This window comes from Podarcis cretensis, assembly GCF_951804945.1.
Source record: "Podarcis cretensis genome assembly, chromosome: 4".
In the NCBI taxonomy this organism is placed as follows: domain Eukaryota; kingdom Metazoa; phylum Chordata; class Lepidosauria; order Squamata; family Lacertidae; genus Podarcis; species Podarcis cretensis.
In genome coordinates this window covers 69,580,098-69,602,927 of record NC_137173.1, presented here as the reverse complement: position 1 = coordinate 69,602,927, position 22,830 = coordinate 69,580,098, and the positions used below count along the sequence as shown (strand labels likewise).

Here is a 22,830-nt window from a genome sequence, read left to right as displayed (position 1 = left end):
GGACATCAGAAAGTGCTTCCATAGATATTTCAAGCAATTATATACACAAGGGCCGCAAAATGAATCAGAGATAGAACAATTTTTGAAGGAGAATGGTTTACCAAGGTTGTCTCTGCGGAACAGAACAATCCTGAATCATAAAATAACACAATTAGAGATCGAAGAGGCCATTCAGAATATGCAACTGGGCAAATCTCCAGGGCCAGACGGGCTTACCTCCAAATATTATAGGACATTGAAAGATTATTTGATACACCCACTAATGGAGGTTTGTAATGAAATCATGGAGGGGAAGAAGGCACCGGAGTCGTGGAAAGAAGCTTTCATCACATTGATACCTAAATTAGAAACTGAAAAGACACAACTTAAGAATTACTGCCCCATCTCCCTCCTAAATGTGGATTACAAAATATTTGCAGACATTTTAGCAAGTAGATTTAAAAAAGTTTTGAATGAAGTAATTCATAAGGACCAGGCAGGCTTTCTCCCAGGTAGACATTTGTTTGCTAATACAAGGAACATTATTGACATTTTGGAACTCTTGCAAACAAATATCAACACGAAAGCAGTTTTGATATTTATAGATGCGGAGAAGGCCTTTGATAATATCTCCTGGAAGTTTATGAAGAAGAATTTGGAAGGAATGGGAGTGGGGCGGGAGTTCCAGAATGGGATAGAGGCAATTTATTCAGAGCAAAAGGCTAAACTGATAGTGAACAATGTGGTGACAGAAGAGTTTAGAATTGAAAAAGGTACACGACAAGGTTGCCCTATATCCCCTTTGTTATTTATATCGGTCCTGGAAGTGCTCTTAAACATGATTAGAGGAGACCGGTTGGTAGAGGGTATTCAGGTCGGAGAGAAACAGTATAAACTGAAAGCATTTGCAGATGACCTAGTATTGACCTTACAGGAGCCAGAGCCTAGTACTAAAAGGGTTTTGCAATTGATTCATGAGTTTGGTCGAGTGGCGGGATTTAAACTTAATAAGCAAAAAACCAAGGTTTTAGAAAAAAACTTGACTTTTTCAGAATCAGAAAGGTTTCAGAAAGAGACAGAATTAAATGTGGTCAAAAAAGTAAGATATCTAGGGGTAAATATAACAGCGAAGAACAGAAACTTGTTTAAGGATAACTATGAAAAATGTTGGTCTGAAATCAAAAGGGATCTAGATGTTTGGTCAAGATTGAAACTTTCCTTGTCAGGACGTATTGCTGCTATTAAGATGAATGTATTGCCAAAAATGTTGTTTTTGTTTCAAACTTTGCAGATTGTGGATAAAATGGAAAGTTTCCGGAAGTGGCAAAGAGATATTTCTAAATTTGTCTGGCAGGGCAAAAAGCCCAGAATTAAGTTTAAAATACTAACTGATGCTAAAGAAAGAGGGGGCTTTGCCCTGCCAGACTTAAAATTGTACTATGAATCAGCAGCTTTCTGCTGGTTGAAGGACTGGCTACTTCTTGAAAACACTGATGTTTTGCATTTGGAAGGATTCAACAATGCTTTTGGTTGGCATGCATATCTGTGGTACGACAAGGTTAAAATACATAAGAACTTTAAGAATCATGTTGTCAGAAAAGCAGTGTTTAATGTCTGGTTGAAATATAAAGATTTATTGGAAAACAAGACCCCAAGGTGGTTATCACCAATGGAGGCTAAGGCCCCGAAAAGACTCAATATGGAGGCCAAATGGCCAAAATATTGGGAAATAATAGAAAAAGATGGAGATAATTGGAGGTTGCAGAGTTTGGAGAAAATAGAAGATATTTTTTTTTAAATAATATTTATTAAAGATTTTCAAATATAACAAAAAAAGGAAAAACATCCAATTTTAAGGCCTTATTTTCAATATCATCTTTCCAGGACTTCCCCCTCCCCACCCCCTCTTATATTCCAATTCTTTCAAATAGATTCAGCAAATTCTTACCCCAAATTTTAAAATTATTATCATTAACCCAATTTAAAAAATATTTTCCCATCCCCTAAAATCGACCTGTTCCCTTCCACGAGTTCCCCTCTTTAATATAAGATACAGATTAACATAAAAAAAAAATTAAAAAAGAATAAAATATAATTTAACACCCTTTGGATTCCAAATTTCCCTCCCCCCTTTCCCGGTTGCGTTCCCAATGTCCATCAATATCTACTGTCTCCTGGAGCTCCCACATCTAAGCCATAATCCTTCACCAGTCCGCTTTGCCGTCTTTTTAATAGTCTTTACCGTCTTTTAATCATCTTTAATTTCAAATGTCCAATCTTGGAAGGGGTCTATCTTCCATGGAGAAAATAAAAGATAAAGTGCGAGATTGGTTACATTATGCTCAGATTAAAGAAGTTTTCAAGTTGGACAAAAAGATAGGATTCCAGGTGGAAAAATCAAAGTTAGAAACAGAACTGTTAGAATCCAGCTCTAAGACACTTTCAAGAATGTATAACTTGCTGTTAAAATGGAATACACAGGATGAAACGGTCAAATCAGCTATGATAAAATGGGCACAGGACATAGGGCATAACATCATGTTTGCTGACTGGGAAAAGTTATGGACCACAGGTTTGAAATTTATGGCATGTAATGCCTTGAAAGAAAACATTATGAAAATGATATACAGGTGGTACATGACTCCAGTCAAGCTTGCAAAGATATACCATGTGTCTGATAATAAATGTTGTTAGTGTAAAGAAGCTGAAGGAACATTCTTTCACCTCTGGTGGACTTGCCCTAGAGTGAAGGCTTTCTGGGAAATGATATATAATGAGCTGAAAAAGGTATTTAAGTATACCTTCCCTAAGAAACCAGAGGCCTTTCTTTTAGGCATTGTCGGCCAGAGTGTGCAAAAGAAGGATCGAACTTTTTTTATGTATGCTACAACAGCAGCAAGGATACTCATCGCTAAATGCTGGAAAACTCAAGACTTGCCCACACTGGAAGAATGGCAGATGCAACTGATGGACTATATGGAATTGGCGGAAATGACGGGCAGAATCCGAAACCTGGGAGAAGAACTGGTGGAGGAGGATTGGAACAAATTTAAGGACTATTTACAAAAATATTGTAAATTGTATGAATGTTAAGAAAGATGTAAGATTAGTAACAACATGGCTTCAACAAACCAAACATAAAAAACATAAATTTAAGCGCAATTGGAAGAAAAGATAAATTTTGGTTAAACAGTATTGTATAATTAAGTACTTTATAAGTGTGATTTTAAATTCCAAAATTTGAGAATTAATTTGGGGAAATTTTATCATATGAATGGAACTAATTTAATAATTTGCTAGCAAAATTTATAAGTCTAGAATGCAGGAGCAAGAGCTGTGAGGAAGTCCAAGGAGGTGCATGAAACATGGATATTTGAAAATACTATGTTATTACCTATGTCTTTGATTGTTTTAAAAAATGCTTAATAAATATTTATAAAAAAAAAAAGAGAGAAGTCAGCACTTGGAAGTGCTGCACAAGGGGCTTTGCCTGCAAAGTCTCTTTTGTCCAAGTCCTGCTTTTTACCTGACTACACCTGGTAACATATATAACTTTAAGTGTAGGGCAGGAGGGTGTGGCTTGGCTGAAATGGCTTCACAGGATAAATAAAGAAGTCTGGTGGGCCTTATGAAGCCTGCAGGCTGGAAGATCCCCAGTCCTGTACTAGATACACTATAAATGGTAGAAAAGGTAAAGGATCCATGGACAGTTAAGTGCAGTCAAAGGCAACTGTGGGGTTGCGGCGCTCATCTCGCTCTTCAGGCCAAGGGAGCCGGAGTTTGTCCACAGACAGCTTTCCAGGTCATGTGGCCAGCATGACTAAACCACTTCTGATGCAACAGAACACCGTGACGGAAGCCAGAGTGCACAGAAACACCATTTACCTTTCCGCTGCAGCGGTACCGATTTATCTACTTGCACAAATGTGCTTTTGAACTGCTAGGTTAGCTGGAGCTGGGACGGAGCAACAGGAGCTCACCCTGTCGTGGGGTTCTGAACCGCCAACCTTTTAATTGGCAAGTCCAAGAGACTCGGTGGTTTGGTCTATAAAACATAGTCGTCTCCATCATGCCTTGCTTTTGAGCTTCCCAGGGACTTGTGGCTGACAACTGTTGGACTAGATGAACTCTTTTCTTTTCTTTTTTAGATTTGGCAATAAAACTCTTATGTATGTAATCTAGGCACCAGATTAACACTTCCATTGCAGATGTAAATTTATATGGTCTACTAGATGCTAAAGGAAAATATTTTAAATCATTCAAAACCACCAAGTATTTGTGGCTTAGCACAGAGCATATGCAGGTGGAAAACACATTACAGGATTCCTTGTACCACAACATGATACATACCTAGGCTATTATACTTGTCCTTGTTTAGTGTACCTGTTCTGCTATGTTCTTCAGCATGTCTGAAGCTTTTACAGAGTTATATGTTTAAGTTATTTACCCCACATTTGCAAACAATAATTTTTATTTCCTGCTTAACTTTTGCTATATGATTACCGTAGATATAATTCACAAGTACTCATGAGTAATTCTGCAGCCCCCCTGGACTAGACATTAAAAATGAGTATTTAAACCAGTTACCTCTATTTAAAAAAACCTGTTTCATTGGTCTAGTCTAAGGTATCCAAATTAACTGATATAACAGTTACAGTTATAAATATACACTGTGTGTGTATATATGTATGCATGTGTATCTAAATATCTATATACATTTAGCAATCACTCTTCTTTTTGTCAGCCGTCCATATCAGTGTCAAAAAGTTGTTACACTTCCCCCTCAACATATGCCATACTTTAAGACGATCTAAAATCAGTTCAGTTTCCTTACTAGTATTTGATTTTTTAACTTTGGCTACTCTCTAATATAAGCTGCAGAATGGGAACATCCCCTGAATAGGTTGCTGCTTCATTCTTTTAGGCATGTTTAGCCTCTCTCAGGAACTGGGTTTCTTCCTTTAAACAGCAATTAGCGGGGGGGGGGGGGGAGGCTTTGGGGAACATGCATTTGTCCTAAAAAAAGCAAACATTCTCAGACCTACAAAGATAGCCACCACTGCTCCATGCTGGGACCAGGGCTAATTAAGATGTTGATGGAGTCTGCACTAATCATGGCTCCACCGCAGTCTGCTGGATTAGCATGTAAATTGGTAAACCATGTTCTGAAATTGCCTCACCATCTGAGGTCTAATTACGGTACTGGCTAGACATAACAAACAATGGCTGCATTTAGAATAAGAAGTGTCATGTGAAAATAGATGTTTTTGCTTTTTTTTAAAAAATCATGAGATAGGCTTGAGCATGGGTAGGCAAACTAAGGCTTGGGACTGAATCCAGCCCAATCGCCTTCTAAATCTGGCCCGCGGACAATCCGGGAATCAGCATGTTTTTACACAATAATAATAATAATAATAATTTATTATTTATATCCCGCCCATCTGGCTGGGCCTTCCCAGCCACTCTGGGCGGCTTCCATAAAAACCAAAAATACAGTAAAATCACACGTTAAAAACTTCCCTGAACAGGGCTGCCTTAAGATGTCTTCTGAATGTCAGGTAGTTGTTTATCGCTTTGACATCTGCTGGAAGGGCGTTCCACAGGGTGGGCGCCACTACCGAGAAGGCCCTCTGTCTGGTTCCCTGTAGCTTTGCTTCTCGCAATGAGGGAACCGCCAGAAGGCCCTCGGCGCTGGACCTCAGCGTCCGGGCAGAATGATGGGGGTGGAGACGCTCCTTCAGGTATACTGGACCGAGGCCGTTTAGGGCTTTAAAGGTCAGCACCAACACTTTGAATTGTGCTCGGAAACATACTGGGAGCCAATGTAGGTCTTTCAAGACCGGTGTTATATGGTCTCGGCGGCCGCTCCCAGTCACCAGTCTAGCTGCCGCATTCTGGATTAGTTGTAGTTTCCGAGTCACCTTCAAAGGTAGCCCCACGTAGAGTGCATTGCAGTAGTCCAAGCGGGAGATAACCAGAGCATGCACCACTCTGGCGAGACAGTCCGCAGGCAGATAGGGTCTCAGCCTACGTACCAGATGGAGCTGGTAAACAGCTGCCCTGGACACAGATTTGACCTGTGCCTCCATGGACAGCTGTGAGTCCAAAATGACTCCCAGGCTGCGCACCTGGTCCTTCAGGGGCACAGTTACCCCATTCAGGACCAGGGAATCCTCCACACTTGCCCGCCTCCTGTCCCCCAGAAACAGTACTTCTGTCTTGTCAGGATTCAGCCTCAATCTGTTAGCCGCCATCCATCCTCCAACCGCCTCCAGACACTCACACAGGACCTTCACTGCCCTCACTGGTTCTGATTTAAAAGAGAGGTAGAGCTGGGTATCATCTGCATACTGATGAACACCCAGCCCAAACCTCCTGATGATCTCTCCCAGCAGCTGCATGTAGATGTTGAAAAGCATGGGGGAGAGGACAGAACCCTGAGGCACCCCACAAATGAGAGCCCAGGGGTCTGAACACTCATCCCCCACCACCACTTTCTGAACACAGCCCAGGAGGAAGGAGCGGAACCACTGTAGGACAGTGCCCCCAGCTCCCAGCCCCTCAAGACGGTCCAGAAGGATGTTATGGTCGATGGTATCAAACGCCGCTGAGAGATCCAGCAGAACGAGGAAACAGCTCTCACCTTTGTCCCTAGCCCGCCGGAGATCATCAACCAGTGTGACCAAGGCAGTTTCAGTCCCATGATGAGGCCTGAATCCCGACTGGAAGGGATCCAAATGGTCCGCTTCTTCCAGGCGTGCCTGGAGTTGTTCGGCAACCGCTCGCTCTATCACCTTGCCCAAGAATAGAAGATTTGAGACTGGGCGATAGTTGGCCATTGTGGCCGCATCTAAAGATGGTTTTTTAAGAAGCGGTTTAATAACTGCCTCTTTCAGCGGGTCTGGGAAGGCTCCCACACGGAGTACATGAGTAGAATGTGCCCCTTTTTTTAAAAAAAATGCATCTCTGGGTTATTTGTGGGGTATATAAATTTGTTCATTACCCCCTCCCCCCCAAAAAATATAGTCTGGCTCCCCACAAGGTCTGAAGGACAGTGAACTGGCTCCCTGCTGAAAAAGTCTGCTGATCCCTGGGCTTGAGGGTGGAGAGAAGCATGTTGTGGAAAAGAGGTGCAAATTTGCACATGCAGACACACATTTATAAGCAGTTTGGTTCGTAGCCATGATTCAGTGGGCTCAAGACACTAAGTAAGGCAAACAGCACACAGCTGCGGACCAGAGGTTACAATTGCCTTATCTCAGCTTAATATATTTGTCAGCATTATCCCAATGACAGCATCTTCAGGATAAACTTTCCGTATTTTAGTTCTACGGATCTTGTTGGGACTTTACAAATTTAGTGATGAAACAGCAATATAGCATTTAGTCTCTGTAGTGTGATGTCATGTTTGTCGCAAAAATACATAGCAATGTGAATGAATGTATAAATGAAGCACAAAAGGTAAAGGAAGTAGTACAAAATCCTGCATGATTTTCAAACATTATAATCACAACAATTAACAAATATTATACCAAATGTACAATATCAAAATTGGCAATGCACATTGGTCCCAAGTTCATTGGTGCAATAATTATTACTAAATACTTCAGAACACATAGCAGGAGGTAGATTCCTATAACTATTTTCTACCTGTAATACAATTATTTTCCCCAATCATCTCTTAATAATATCTATTTGTAGGAAAGTCTTATGAATGGAAGATGCACTTGGTCTTATTCACTGATTCTTGACTATAAGCAAATTATCTTCAGCTTGAAATACTATTCTTAATCTTACAAACGTCACTAGGATTTATCAAAGCAAGATTTGAAAAATAAAATAAAATAGGGGATATTGTCGATATCCATTGATTGATAGAATGCAACAGAGACTGCACTGTTTTGAAGTAAAGGAATTATTAGATTTGACGTGCATATGATTCCCTGAAATAAAGAAGCAGGACTCAAGAAAAAAGGCATGTTGCAAACTTTACTGAATGTATTGCAAACTGAACTGGCCTAAAGCAGGTTCCCTGTGGTCTATTTCTAATGGAAAACCTTTCTACCAACCCACAACGCACAATTTATTAGAAACATGTTTACAATTTACCAAAGACAATTTATACCCTCTTGTTTCTCTCTGGGGTAATGTGAACATTCAGATTTTCAAAATGTATCCACTACTGGCTTTGGTCTGCTGAGACTGGTGTGAATCAATAGTACATTTCCAACCATTTTTCTGGAAAAGGTTTCACTAACTAATGCTGCCTGAAAAACCCAACCCTATACACTGGGCATGTAGGTCACGAAAGCTACTTAGTAGTAGCTATTTGATGTGTGTTCAGTCTCCCATCTCCAATATAGGAGCAGATAAATTGCCTTCTAAATGGGATATGAAATCAGAGAACACAACAGGCATTAACTCTGATCTCACTTAATCCATTGTAAATCACAAATTGTTCCACTTACTGAGGTCACAGCAATACTGAGCAGATTTCTGAGAATGCCTAGACAAGAATGATAGAAATGGAGGCTTGCCATTGGCTGTCTCAGAGGCTGTGTTTTTGTAGGCATTACAGGGTGTTTCTTGTGTTTAGCTGCCAATACCAACTGCCTTCCTAGCATTCTAAAAGGAATCAGCCTTTAACAAGCAGCGTGAGAAAAATGTCAAAATTCAACTGCATCTGCTATAAAATAGTAATAAGAGTTGAATATACTTTTAACATGCAACTTTGAATGAATTCTACTGCCAGTGCTTCGGAGCCTCAGAATAATTGAGAGAAGCAGAAAATATCCTGTATGCAAAGACATATCTTTCTCTGCTTTAATCAGACTGGAAGAAAAGCATATTTTATCTCTCCCAAAGTGCCATTGACTTGTATACCTGGGGAAAGGTTGCAGAGAATAATCACTGCTGGTCTCTGGCACTTCTCTCTGCAGGACTGAGAGCATGAATGGGCTTGCCTAGTGCAGGGATCGCAGCAGGTCACAAGAGTGAAAAGTGGCTTCTGAGATAACACAGACTTGTGAAACGATTCCATAAGGTACTACTCTGCATCCTTAAATTCACTTTCAACCAAAGGCACCCTGATCACGCATCACAATGGAGCAAAAAACAAACAAAATGAACTATAAACAATCTTACTATAAACAATTGCTTAATAACTGATGTAATCTATATTTGCTTTATTTAAATTCAGTTGCATGGTTTGTAACGTGTTTCACTTGAGGCCCGAACTGGGAATTTATAGTGTTCGTCCACAATCTAGTATAAATTAGTTCTGGGGTGCTTCTATCCACTTGGGTCACAGAAGCAGAAATAGAAAGGCTATGTCCACAAGCAGTAGCCATAAGGACCAGTAAGGTAGCAAAGGGCAGGAAGACACCTCAATTGTTTAAAGTCTTGGGTATTTCACAAAGAGATATGCATTAGATCAAAGAGATGAGGAAGCAAAGAGAGGGAATACAACAAAAAGAAAAAGCTTCCTCTTTCACAGTCAATTAGAGATGAAAGGAAATCACTCTTCCCAGCTGTGCAGGAAAGTAGAAGTTGACTAAAAACCTAAGCAGTCTAATTTAAGGACTGAGTGAGCCCCTTTAAAAACTACCCTTATAGTTGGGGGTCAGCTGATGACATTTAGCTGCCTGGGGTGAAGGATAAGATGGCACCCTACATTCTACATAAGGAGATGGTTACTTCAGTATGGGCTCCACCACAGCTGAAGCCAGGTCATTATGTCCCCCATTCCCAGGGGGCTCAGGAGACGCAGGGCAGGGGACAAGGCACCCATAGCTTTGTACTCCAGGCCCTTGCTGCCACTCCCAGGCATTGGTTGCCTGAGGCAGCTGCCTCACTCTGCTTAATGATAGTGCAATGGCTATAGTTAACTTTTTAAACATGCTTTTAGGACTATTCTTCAACTTCTGCACATGGTAGTAAAACAGAACAATCCAAGATGCTCACATATTTGTGTACAGGTGTGGACGTACCTATCCCTCCCCCAGTGGACCAAGTCTGAAAGGTGGACGAAGCTGCCTACCCGCCAATCACTTGACTTCACAATGATGTCAGATCACCAGTTTTTGCCCATGAAGCTCTGATGATCAGCTGGCTGTCAAGTCATTGAAGTGCCCTGTGCACAGAGTTTCACAAGACCTAGTGTTTGCAAGACCGAATGGCCAGCTCTGTTTAAATAGGGGGTTAATTTGGCAAAGGTGATTCCAATGCTACCCCCTATCTTTATATTCACCTGATTTTGTACATACTTTATATTAATCCCTATAATAAATATATTTTTGTGGTTCTTGTTAGTGCTTGTTTAAGATCTGTCAGAGTTGCGATTCAGGCTGCATGCACAAAAATAGTGTTTATATGCATATGTGAGTTGAACTCATCTGATTTTAAACTGAACTCAGTCTTAGTGTTTCCCACCTACACTACTGGGTTATGTCTGAGGGGATGCATTGCTTTTCAAGTTTTCCTATTTTACATCACTCAGAAGACAAAACATTTGTAAGCAAACTACGGTATTTACTCATTTACTTCCCACCATTCATCTGAAAAGGTAAACCCAACTTCATTCAACTTTCATTTTGAATAAAAATATTAATAGATCATATTTTCTGGTTATAATCATATGCAGTATTTTAAAAACATAATAAAAAGCAGCAGCATTTGAAAAGTGCAGAATTAAAGAGAACTTCTGGCAGAGCTTCCAGTTATCTGAAAATCTGATCTGCAAAGTTCCCAGTTTCTGGTATCCTCAACCAACCTTCTACGAGTATTGACATTATGAGATTGCCATGGACTGGCTGAATGCAGAGGAATGATGGGAGGCACCAGCTGGAGAACCCCAAAGGAAGAAGGCTCAGAAGCAGGGGGATTGGTGGTGGGATGATGATGAGTGGTCAAAGGGAGAAGGAGCAGACTGGAAGAGGGAGGTGTCAGAAATGGAAGAGGTAACAGGGTTAAGTGAGCAGGAAGAGACTGTGGCAGACAGCAGTCCAAAATCAGAAGCATCAGCAGAGGGTGGTCAAGAGGCAGAGTGGAGGTAGGTTGCTGAAGAAGCCAGGGAAGCTCTCCCTCCTCTTGTGACAAGCTCCTCTCCCCCTGGTCTCCCAGAACATGCAGAGAAATGAAGAGGGCGGAACAAAGAGGCCAGGGGAAGGAGCCTTAGGCAGCTGGCAAAGGAACCAGGAGAGGTGGGAAGGCGGGGACCTTCAGTCCTTGCAACTGTCTCATTGGGGCAAGACCTACTGAGAAGAGTTGGTGGGGTCACTAGGTCTGCACTGTTTTGGTTCCTCTTAATAAAGAGTTAACCTCACTTAAGTTTTACTGCTAACCTGCCCCTGACTGGTTCCTGACAGTGATGCTCCAATTGGCTAATTATTATTGGACAACATCAAAGGCTCTTCCCTTTCTCTCATCTTCCTTGTAGCCCCTAGCACCACCCCCAGCTGCTCTAGAAGGTTCAGCCATCAACTTTGATGCATTCAGCTGAAGAACTCCACAGAGCAAAAAACGGAGAACATAAGGGTAAGATCCAGTATCGCATGAGCAGGTGTCTGTTTGTGCTGTGTGGCATCTTCACCTCTCCTCCATTCCCATAAAATCTAGAAACCCCCACAGAGCAGATATGGGGGGAGGGGCATGGAAGGCTGGAGGACAGAGAAGAGAAACCAGAAGTTTTGTTGTGTAAGGATGTTGCCATATGTATATAGGTTCTGTATAGTGTTCCCTAGTTATTTATCTGAAGAGGACTACAGAGCAAACACTGCTGTATTCAAATCTTCTTATAGACTGTTAAATCCTAACTCCCTCCAAGGGTGATGGCAAATTCCCCATTGATTGCAAAGCATGTGCTTTTTATTTTCCTTAAATTGTTAGGATAAACCAACACCACAGTAGAGATTGTTGCTAATTTGGATTCAAAGATCTGCCATTTTCCTTCACAAATCAGATTTGAGAGTTTTATGCCTCAATGAAAATAAATTAATATCATCAGCTGACAACCAATTGGGGCACAGCAGAGCACTTTAGTAAACCAGGATGTGCAGCCTGGCATTTATGAACTAAGTAAAATGGAAAAAAGCAGCCAATTTCCATAGCTGCTCTCAACAGGTGTGTAGTTGTGTAGGTGTCATTCTGCATATACATGTTAATGAATAAATTCTTACTTTGAAAAGTGTGGAATTGAAACACAGAATACACACAGTTAAAGTACGCAGTAATCTATATAAAACCAGAAATGGCCATTTGGTGGGTGTGTTTCTAAAAAAAGAAGCTGCTGGTTAAAGAGTTGGCAAAACTGGGTGTATACTAGTGATATTTATATTTCAGAAAACTAATTTGAACTAGTGACACATCTAAATGAACATTGAGCACAATGATCCCCCTGTTGAGACTACTCAGGCTTTGCATGAAGCAACTCAGTAAGTAACCACTAACACCACTGTGGTATTATGTGACAGAATTTTTTAAAAACCCTATTACCCTAGCAACCAGTGTCTGTGTGAGAGGAAAGAATGGAGGGAGGAGGTGGAGGAAGGGCTAAATGTAAAAATCGTTTACAGTGGGTCTTGTATTTGAGATAATGAAATCACATGACTCAGCAACACTAATGTTCATGCAGATACACTCCACCCCACCCGCCACCACTCTTTAGGGCTCCATGGCAACCCCATTTCCTAAAATTAGCACCCTCTTTCCAAGCTACAAAGCACCCACAGTAATGACCTGCTTCCTATACCACTTATGCATGACTATGGCCTGCAGACTTTTGCCCTAACAATTGATGGCTTGAATGAGATCTAAGTCAGGAAAAGCTGAAGATAATAATGTAAATAATATAACACAGTTGCTTCTTTGAAGTGGTTTGGGAAGGTGGGATGCAGAAGAAGAGAAAGAACATGTCTTTATCCACAGTAATAAATATAAAGTGTTACTTCAGATAGGAATGCTGAATAAAAGAGTAAGAATTTAATCACTAGGAAGGAAGGAAGGAAGGAAGGAAGGAAGGAAGGAAGGAAGAGTGCTACAAAAAAACATGTCAATCATCACTTTAATTATTGTCAATCATTCCTTACTTTCTTGATTTGTGATTTCTTACTTGACCAAAAAGAAAGGTTTTGTTTGTAATTACGTCTATGCTATCCATGACAGGCACAAGACTTTTTCAACTTTTCCTTGAAATTGCCGTCAAGCCAAGTTTATATATCTCTGCTCTGTCAAGGAATTTAAAACTTAACAGTTCCCACACATATATAAAATGAAGCAAGAGACTCAAACAAAATACAAATTGCCACTGTGGCATATATTCCGTAAAAAAACTGGAAAAATCATAGTTAACTCAAATAGCATTTGAGGTATATATTGAGCCATGCTGCTTCATTCAAATGTAGCCAAACATTACTGCATTCATTCCTTGTTCTTAGATTAATTTCACTTCTCCCTACCTCTTCAGAAGGTATTCCTTCCTTTTCACCTTCCAGAAGGAGTTGCTTGCTTAGCTTTTGTTGCTAAGACAAGCAGTCCCTGTTGTCTTTGTGGAGCCTGTGAAAAATAGGGTTCTAATATATGTTTCTCACACACACCCCAGGAGATCTGGAATTAGTCCAGGAAAGTGACAAAGCTGATAACATCAAGAAGGCTGCAAACGGATGAAATGGCTCCCCCTCACCCAAAATACTTCTGAAAACTTTAAATATATCCGAACAGTTTGGTACGACTTGATAAATATTCTCCCTCCCTCCCTGCTCCCCCCCCCCGTTTTATATTAAGAGTACTTTAGCAAAAAGGAGAAAAACAACTTTTCCTACCAAAAACTGCCCCCTCTGTACTGTAAATAGTCCCTCTTCAAATATTAGGTAGAAGGAAAGACAATGCAGCGTGTCCTCAGTATCATTAACCAACTTCCCTTCCTCCTGAAGGAGTCCCTTCAATAAGGCAATTACAAGAGCATCACAGAACAGGAGAACAAGGGGAAAAATAATCTTACCAGCTTCTCTTACAGTAGGGAGCTGAAAAGAAAACCAACAGCCCCCAGCTACCGCATCACATGCAATTCGCCTCAATGGAAAGAACTCTGAAAGGCTAGTCTTCTAGTTTAGTTTCTTCTTAGCTCTCCTCTCTCTCTCCCTCTCCTCACAAAGCCATTCTCCTATTCCCTAATCCTCTCACAGGAAAAAGCAGCACAAACCAAACGACTTCAGCAGAATGAGGTGGGGTTGGGGGGGGGGAGAGAGTGTTGAGAGTGAAAGGGGGAAGGGAGAGATTCTGCTGGCATTCAAGCATCGCAGTATGTTAATCCTCAAACAAAGTCGCCTACACACATTTGGGCACCCAGATCCACATTCCATACCAATAATGCTTCATGACAAGGCATAGAAACCCAATTCATCAACCTCTCAGCTACTGTTTCAAAGACACGCCCCGTGAAACTTCTTGAACTTCTGCTAATGGGCTTCATTATTCCACACACACACACAAAATTAGACATTAATTCCCGATTAGCGGCTTTCTAAAGTTGATAATGGGGACGCAGGTGGCGCTGTGGGTTAAAGCCTCAGCGCCTAGGGCTTGCCGATCGAAAGGTCGGCGGTTCGAATCCCTGCGGCGGGGTGCGCTCCCGCTGCTCGGTCCCAGCGCCTGCCAACCTAGCAGTTCGAAAGCACCTCCGGGTGCAAGTAGATAAATAGGGACCGCTTACCAGCGGGAAGGTAAACAGCGTTTCCGTGTGCGGCTCTGGCTCGCCAGAGCAGCGATGTCACGCTGGCCACGTGACCCGGAAGTGTCTCCGGACAGCGCTGGCCCCTGGCCTCTTAAGTGAGATGGGCGCACAACCCCAGAGTCTGTCAAGACTGGCCCGTACGGGCAGGGGTACCTTTACCTTTACCTTTAAAGTTGATAATGAGCCTAAACGAGCTGGCTGCAATTCTGTCTGTGCCTCCCTTGTCATCACCACAACAGGGGCTGAAAGTTTTGTAAAAGTATACATTTGTACTTCAAAAGTAATATATGGGCAAGATGTATATATTTTTTCCAGTAAGGGTCTGAGGTAAAGTGAAGCATTTTATTTCAAAATTCAGTGGGCACAATATCTTCAGATTTTGGTAAATTGTACAGGCCAAATGAGCTGACGGGGAAAAGATAAATTTATCCAAGAATGTACACAAGTTTATTTACACAGGAGCATTTCCTTTCCATAATGGGAAGAAAGATAAATCAAAGATCTGAAAAAGCAGATGGCACCATTCCACCTCATAAAGGACGGTGGTTAGCCTTCAAGTAATAATTTATGAAGACCCCTCCCCCCCTTTTTGGTCCTGCACTCAGCAGCAGGCCATTTGAGCTTTTCAAGCAAAATAAATAGACTTCAAACCACCAGCTTCAAACACACTTTTACGAGTGCTGTTTCAACCTGACACAAGCCACTTTGTTCGCCTGTGACCCTGTACCAAAACGTGATTTTTGATGGATGAGGTTCCCTCCTTTCATAATATAGGTTGTGACTTCATAACTATGTGCCAACATTATTGTTCGTCCCAAGCCAAAACGAAAACAAAACGATCCATAAAGCTGTTTTAAGCATGAAAATGGAGCAAACAGATGGACACTGAAAAGCTAGAGGAGCAGAGTGATAGGAATGCACTCTTCCATCCTTCCTTTCTCTCACTCTCTCTCAAACCAGTGTGGGAGGCGATAGCTAAAGAGATGTTACTAGGAGATGAGGTGATGTCATCAACCTCCAAACAAAGCTTAGTTCAGCTCAGAAAAACAAGAAGCTTCTGCAAGGCACATTTTGTTTTATGGGTATCAGCAAAAAGCATGTGGCTTTTTCTGAATTTGTCCTTATAACACAGTTTGTAAAAATTTCGACATTAGTTTTACAAAAAGCTGTAAACATGGAAATGCTCACATACAAATGAATAAGTTCAATATAAGGCTGTTTAATAATCTCAAACGAGCTATAAGTCTCCTGTACTATAATGCTTCAAGCATCAACTTTGAACTAAAACAGGCATGGAATATATTTCTTAATGGAAAGCATACAGTAACCACTAACACCAATATGCTCTTATTAAAGAAAGTGGGCTTGTGCCATTAAATACTCCGTAGGATCATACCCCAGTCATAGGTAGATCTATGGTGACACATAGATGGACTTTTACTGGACATAGCTTACAAGAGAAGGAACATCACTGACAGGTATTTGTTGAGGACAATGCTCTCCTCCCTCTCCCTCTCCCTCTCCCTCCTCCTCCTCATTGATTTGGCTGCTCTGCTCTGAGAAAGTAAAGAGTAAGAGATGGGACAACAAAAAAGGGAATAGCACAATGATCCCCGCATGTCTTGTCATGTCCCTTTGAGAAGAAGTGCGGATTGGACCAAGAGGGAGAGGGTGGCATACTTGACAGCCCCCTAAAAAATAACCCACACTATACAGCACTATTCCATGTAACTCAAACGGGGGGAATCTGTTCTACAACATTGCATGCCAGTTGTGATCCCATTATGACCCATCAGCTGAGATGCAAAGAACTGCTTAGTCTCACACAAGGAAATAGAATTAGTCTAGTGAAATATTTGGATTTCCCCTCTTTTGAACAACTGACTCCTATATCATATTAGAATGTTAAGTTTTACTATGATCAAGAAGTCTATAATGTGAAATAAATACATATTGCGATGGCTTCTGAAAGTCCTGTTTCCTAAGCAGTTTCCCAAGTAGCGTGAGTGCATAAGGGGAAAACCTAAAACTTGATTGAACTTGTGGCTCTTTGGATTCTGGTATGGTTTCACTGATATGCTTTCAGCAAGCCTTCTAAAAAAATTATCCAAATTGCTACCGGACTAGGATTTGAATTGCTTAGAATTATGTGCTGTTGTTAGTTTAAACTGTTCTTATGTTTGCAATTGTTTTTCAAATAGTGTTTATATTTGCAACTGGGATGCCTCAATGGGAAGTGATTCATATATGAAAATAACAACTACCTCTAAGATAGCTGAAAGGTTCTCAGGATAGGACACATTAAGTTTTCCCTTTCTGCCCAGTAAACATCCCATGCACCACAACACATTTGCATGCTGTTCAGTAGGGAACACAACCATGCCACTTAAAAAAATGGACATCTATAAGATTGCCTTACTCACCTTTTATATTTTCACTCTTTCCACCTAGCAGAATGAAAGCCCCAACCATGCTACTGGCGAGAACACAATTCTCAGGTAGAATTTGTGATTAGGTTGCCCTCTGTGCTGCAAACTACTTGTCTTATAAGCAGTCAAGATGACACTTCTGCAGGCACTGTGGCATATTGGTAATAGGTAACTACTTACCTTGGAGCTCTGGCACTGGGGTACACCCTGCAAGACATGGGGCCTTTCAAACAGAAAGAACTTGTTTGGCACCAGCTTGGCTGCCGGAGTTGCTGGAAGGCGGCGTACAAGGCACCACCCAACCATCTTAGGGTCTCCAACTCCAAATTTATGTAGCGTTCACTCCTTAGCCTTTTCCCAAAGATACCCCACAAGGCAGCAGAAGTTTAGGATCAGAGTTTTCTTTCTTGTAGATGGGCTACCTTTCCAGATTGACAAGCCCTGTCTGTCCCTCATTTCCCTCTACAACACATGCAGAAACTGCCTTATGGACCACTGAAGCCACTGTTGGTCTCATCCACTCAATCTGCCAGAACTTGCCTTCACATGCAGGGGAAGTCCTAACTCATTGAGGATTTGAGACCCATCAGCTACCCTCACCTGGTTTAGCCAGCAGGGTGGGGACCAAAGGTGGACAAACTACCCCAGAAGGAACACGGAATGTCCTTCCTATTACTCCTCCCCTAACACCCCCATGCAGCACATAGAAATAACTGCTAGCCTGATATCTGCAGTGCCACCACTGCAAATGGTCAGAGAGAGTGTTGCAGTTTTTGGCCCAGTGGGAATAAGTGACACAAAGAGCCAAAAAGATCCAGGGGCAAATGGAGTACACCTTAGTGCTAGAAAAAACTATGCACTGAAATGTACTTTGTATGCAAATATCCCTGGGGCTGTGTTACCTGAGATTCCGTTCTGGGTACAACACACTGGTTCAAGCAATTAAATTCAAGGTGAGGCTTGAATTTCGCTCATAGGTAAAAACTTTTATAATTGAATAATAACCACATCAGCAACAATAATTGTTATTTTCCAGGGCCATATAAACCAGGAGCAAAACTGAAATCTGTATAAACTGCACACAAACTGGAATCTAAATAAGACAAAGGTGGGTAGAAACTTGGGGGATGTGGCAATAGGCATGAGCATATGGTAGACAAGCCAGCTACTTAATAGCTGACAGAAACTGATAGAAAGGAACTGAATCTGGCATTTGCCGTAGAAGAATGAACCTGCTTCATTCAGACAATGGCTTTAACAAAGAGCAGCCAATTACCATGTGCTATGCTTGCCTTATGAAAGGGGTACCAACATGTAAAATTTTAAATTATCTTGGCAACATTATATTGCACTAATGGGTAGCAAATACATATGGAATCAGTCTTTGTTCATGGATAAACAAAGAAAGAGAGGATCCCAGCAAGTCAACAATCAAAATCAGTTGGTTATCAACATATATGTCCTGTATTTCCCCAAAGGGAAATTAAATTCTCCTTTCTAGAGAGAGTCAGCCAGTTAACTCTAAGAGTCAGGCTTTGGAAGTATGAAGTATGCTGTAATATGTACTGGTTCATGTCAGTAAACTGGCAGGGGGGAAGAGTGACAGATTTGTTGGGGGGGGCAGGGAAGCTGGCACACATAAGGTGACTATGGATATATTTTTTTCTTATTCGCTTGCTCCCAATTAAGCCTCCTTTGATCCATACCCTGTATGTCTTTAACACCTGATTTGCATAGCACTGACTCCTTTCTGTGTTTCTTGGATTCACAAGAAAGAACAAAGCTAAAACACCCTGGTAATAAACCCTAAATTTTTAATAGCAGTTGTAAGTGTTTGCCAAATGCCCTCCTTTGCTAAGTAGAGCAGAGTAGGTCCTTTGCACTGGAAAGGATTCCAACAAAACTCAACATTAAAGAATACCAAACTCTTTGAGGGCTGCCAGTGGAACTGATTTGTTTAGCCCAGAATACTGGCTTGTTTTGTTGTTCTGCTGCTTGAAATAATTTTTCTGTAATTACAGAGCCTAGGTGGAAGCAACAACCAGCATAATGCTAGCAATTTACAGCACTCTTCTTGATTATTTAAGTTAAATATTGTGCATTCCAGGGAGGGGGAAGTGCGTAAATTAAACAGAATAATACCAAATATTATCTGCCAAAGGCTATATAGGAGAAACACACTATTATGACAAACAAAGCTTTGCTGATTTTAAAATCTTACTTAATGTTTCCCCGTCTCAATGAAAAAAAGAGAGGGATCCTCTTATGTATTACCGTGCTTCTGCAGCACAAGTGAATCTCTCACACAGCTAAACTACAACTCTGAAGAGGCTCCAGCAATATTGTAGGTTGCTGGTCTGGTCTGGAGTGTCCAGCCAGATGGCTATCAGAGACAGAAGCTGGAGCAGCAACAGCTGGTGAGATGCTCCAGTTTTTGGTGGCATGACTCATGATGGACTTAACTGTGCTCAATTCTTTAGCCCACTAACTGGTTAAATAATGCCCTGCTGCAATCTCTCCCACAGAGGTCTGGGTCAAGCAACAACATTGTTACCAGAGTAAGTGAAACTACAGCATCCATTTGTAACCTCCAGATTAACAGGTGAGATTGCAATCACACAATGAAAAGAACTAACTCTGCAATTCAATTAAATGGAATGGTATTTGCTGCTAGAGAGACAGAATTGCTTTCTGATATACCTCTGAATTCCAAAATAACTCTAAGAGCTCCACTGACGCCATCAGTGCAGACCTTTGGGAGAGATGTCTGGGTCCCTACTCAACAGAAGAGGCAGGAAGGTTCCTGCCAAATGCAAAATGGGCTGACTTTCCATATTTTGAAATAAGTGAAGTAACACACATTACCATCTGTTCTCCCAGGCATTTGGTCTGCTGTCATCAATGCAATTTTTGAGGGCATTATTTTTTTAGTATATGGATTACTACTGCCTTCTAAAGCCAGTATTGTACTCGCAATACAATACAATACAATACAATACAATACAATACAATACAATACAATACAATACAATGAGAACAATCGGAAGTTCATCTTATTTACCCTATATTTCATCCTTTACTTTTTTCTTTCCTTTTCCATTTCTGTAAAGTATGTGTATATAGTTTGTATATATTGTCTTATTGTGTATTGTTGTGTAAGTTAATGTTGAAAGTTTAATACAGATTTTTCCAAAAAATAAAAGATAAAAAAATAAAAATAAAGCCAGTATTGTAATTTTGTTTGAAAGTTTTCTTGGGACTAATAAATAAAGCATACCCCCCCCCCCGCCTCAATAAAACCATGAAGTTCAGAATCTAAAATTACCTGACTACACCACTGAAAAAACTCTTTGCTTTCCATGTCGTTTCTTGGGCAAAATCATGGAGTGACTCACTTGTATATAACAATGCTCTAGTTGCATCCCATACCACACTGATTTGTCATGACAACTGATCTCCAGAGAGGCTGTTGCCAACATCCATTAATTCCTGCTCTCAAACATCCAACCCCTGAAATCTCTCTGTGGAAGAGCCTCCTCTTTTGGCTCTCCAATCCCTTGTCTTGCCCAATTTTCCTATGATTCCCTAGCACTCCTGTGCAATTTACTGTTCGAGGAACTGGACATGGAGGAAGGGGTAAATCTTCTTCATGATCACAAATCACACCCTGTGTGAGATAAGCCACCAGGTGCAAGCTCAGCCAAGCCAGGTGCTACGGCAACAGCCCAGTGCCATCTATGTAAATAATTAAGGCATATCAGCTCATTAATCAGTCAATGAATCTGTCAATTGGAGTCTGTGTTACGTCTTGAACTGCTGGAACAACACAAATATTCTGTATCTGCAAAGCCTACAAACTGTATGTATAAATCAACATCTGGAGCTGTATTACTGAAGTCTAATATTATGCAACAATAAACTATCTTGGACCTTAAACTGCCTCTGTGTGTTGACTGGAACTGGGGGAAACTTCTGCTACATGGGTAATGCAAAGTGCTTTTTTTCTGGGGATACTCAAGGGTATGCAATACTGGCACCTTTTTAAAAAAATGTTAAAAGTGTGGACTTAGTGTAACAACTTCATGGTGAGTACCAGCACCTTTTTTTTCTAAAAATAAAATAAAAAAGCACTGATCTTATTCTAGACGACATCCATCACACATAGAAAATGCTCCCTTTCCCCAATACATCACAAAAGGAGGCATCACTTCTTCAGTCTTTAAAAGATACCAATCTGAAAAGTACTTTGTCCATTTCCTTGATCCACTGCTGATTTATATAAGGACTTCCAAAAGCTTTTAGACTATGGAAGCCTCTAGCCAGCAACTTGTGATTTTTAATTAGCACAGTATCTTTAAAAATAAAATGATGCTTTAAAAATAAAGTGAGGATGCTGAAAAGCTCATTGCTATGAAGCTCTAGAGTCAGGGCTGGTTTCCTGTAGCTCTCCCAACACTATTTAAGATGCCACATTTGAATTATAATGCCTTGAACACTCTCATGGCTGCTTTCCCCCCTCTCAGTCTTCATGGGCCAAGAAGGGACAGCCTTTCTGTGCAAAGATAAATATTAAGCATGCACAGGAAAGCACATTCAATGTTTGTCCACCCTCCCCCGCCTCTCCATATCTTGGACCAGAATTCGTATCTCTATATTTCTATCTTGCTGACCTTATTCTATATTTATTTTCTGAACAACAACATGAGCTGTTCAGAGCCTGAGAAAAGACTGAGGCGCACATTTAAATGAGTAAACTAATACATAATGTATTTTATTTGCACATATTCAATATGTGGATGCTTGAAAGAGAGAAGTCCCAGGCAGTTGGGGGAGAGGATGCAGGGGAATGAGACTGGGAAAACAAACAAGGCGGCAGATAGTGTGCCAGGAATACTATTTCCTTCTTCTCTTTCTGGTTAAAAATCATACTTGAGTCCAGAAAAGCACAAATAATTCCAAATAACTCAGCAAGCTATAAATAAATAAAAAACACAAATGTACACACAACCAACTCTCTTTCAGTAAACAGAAGAAATTCACACTCAGAAGGGTTTGTTTTTGTTTTGTTTGTTTTTTTAAAAAAGCTTGTTCTTTGCATATTTCCATTGGTTCTTAGATAAATGAAATGGACACATGAAATCTGATGAGCCTTCATGCGCAGATAGCAAGATTAAGGCAAATAGGATAAATATATATAAAGGTAAAAGTAAAGGTAAAGGACCCCTGGACGGTTAAGTCCAGTCAAACTTGACTATGGGGTACAGCCCTCATCTCGCTTTCAGGCCGGTCATGTGACCAGCATGACTAAACAGCTTCTGGTGCAATGGAACACCATGACGGAAACTAGAGTGCACGGAAACGCCATCTACCTTCCTGCCACAGCAGTACCTATTTATCTACTTGCATTGGCATACTTTCAAATTGCTAGGTTGGCAGGAGCTGGGACAGAGCAACGGGAGCTCACCCCATCACAGGGATTCGTACCACCGACCTTCTGATCGGCAAGCCCAAGAGGCACAGTGGTTTAGGCCACAGCGCCACCCGCGTCCTTACAGCAGTGGTGTAACCTGGTGGCGATTGGTTTAGACCACAGCGCCACCCGCATCCCTAAATATATATAAGAATGTGGAGAGGGTGTATAATAAACAGGAAGCTTACATAGAAACATGTTCCACTGAACAGTGGAGTTTACTT

General features: G+C 41.1%; 1 protein-coding gene across 2 annotated transcripts in view; it reads right to left on the bottom strand.

Annotated features, from left to right (window-relative positions):
- MID1 (midline 1) overlaps positions 1-22,830 on the bottom strand; it is a 277,703-nt gene that overhangs the window by 130,528 nt on the left and 124,345 nt on the right. Inside the window, exon 1 of one of the 2 annotated variants that reach the window (XM_079972693.1) lies at positions 13,976-14,182. The exons of the other annotated variant lie outside the window; for it this stretch is intronic. The gene's annotated coding sequence lies outside the window, so the exon portion shown is untranslated. Of the gene's footprint in view, positions 1-13,975; positions 14,183-22,830 lie in introns of those variants that run through there. 2 annotated transcript variants of the gene reach the window in all.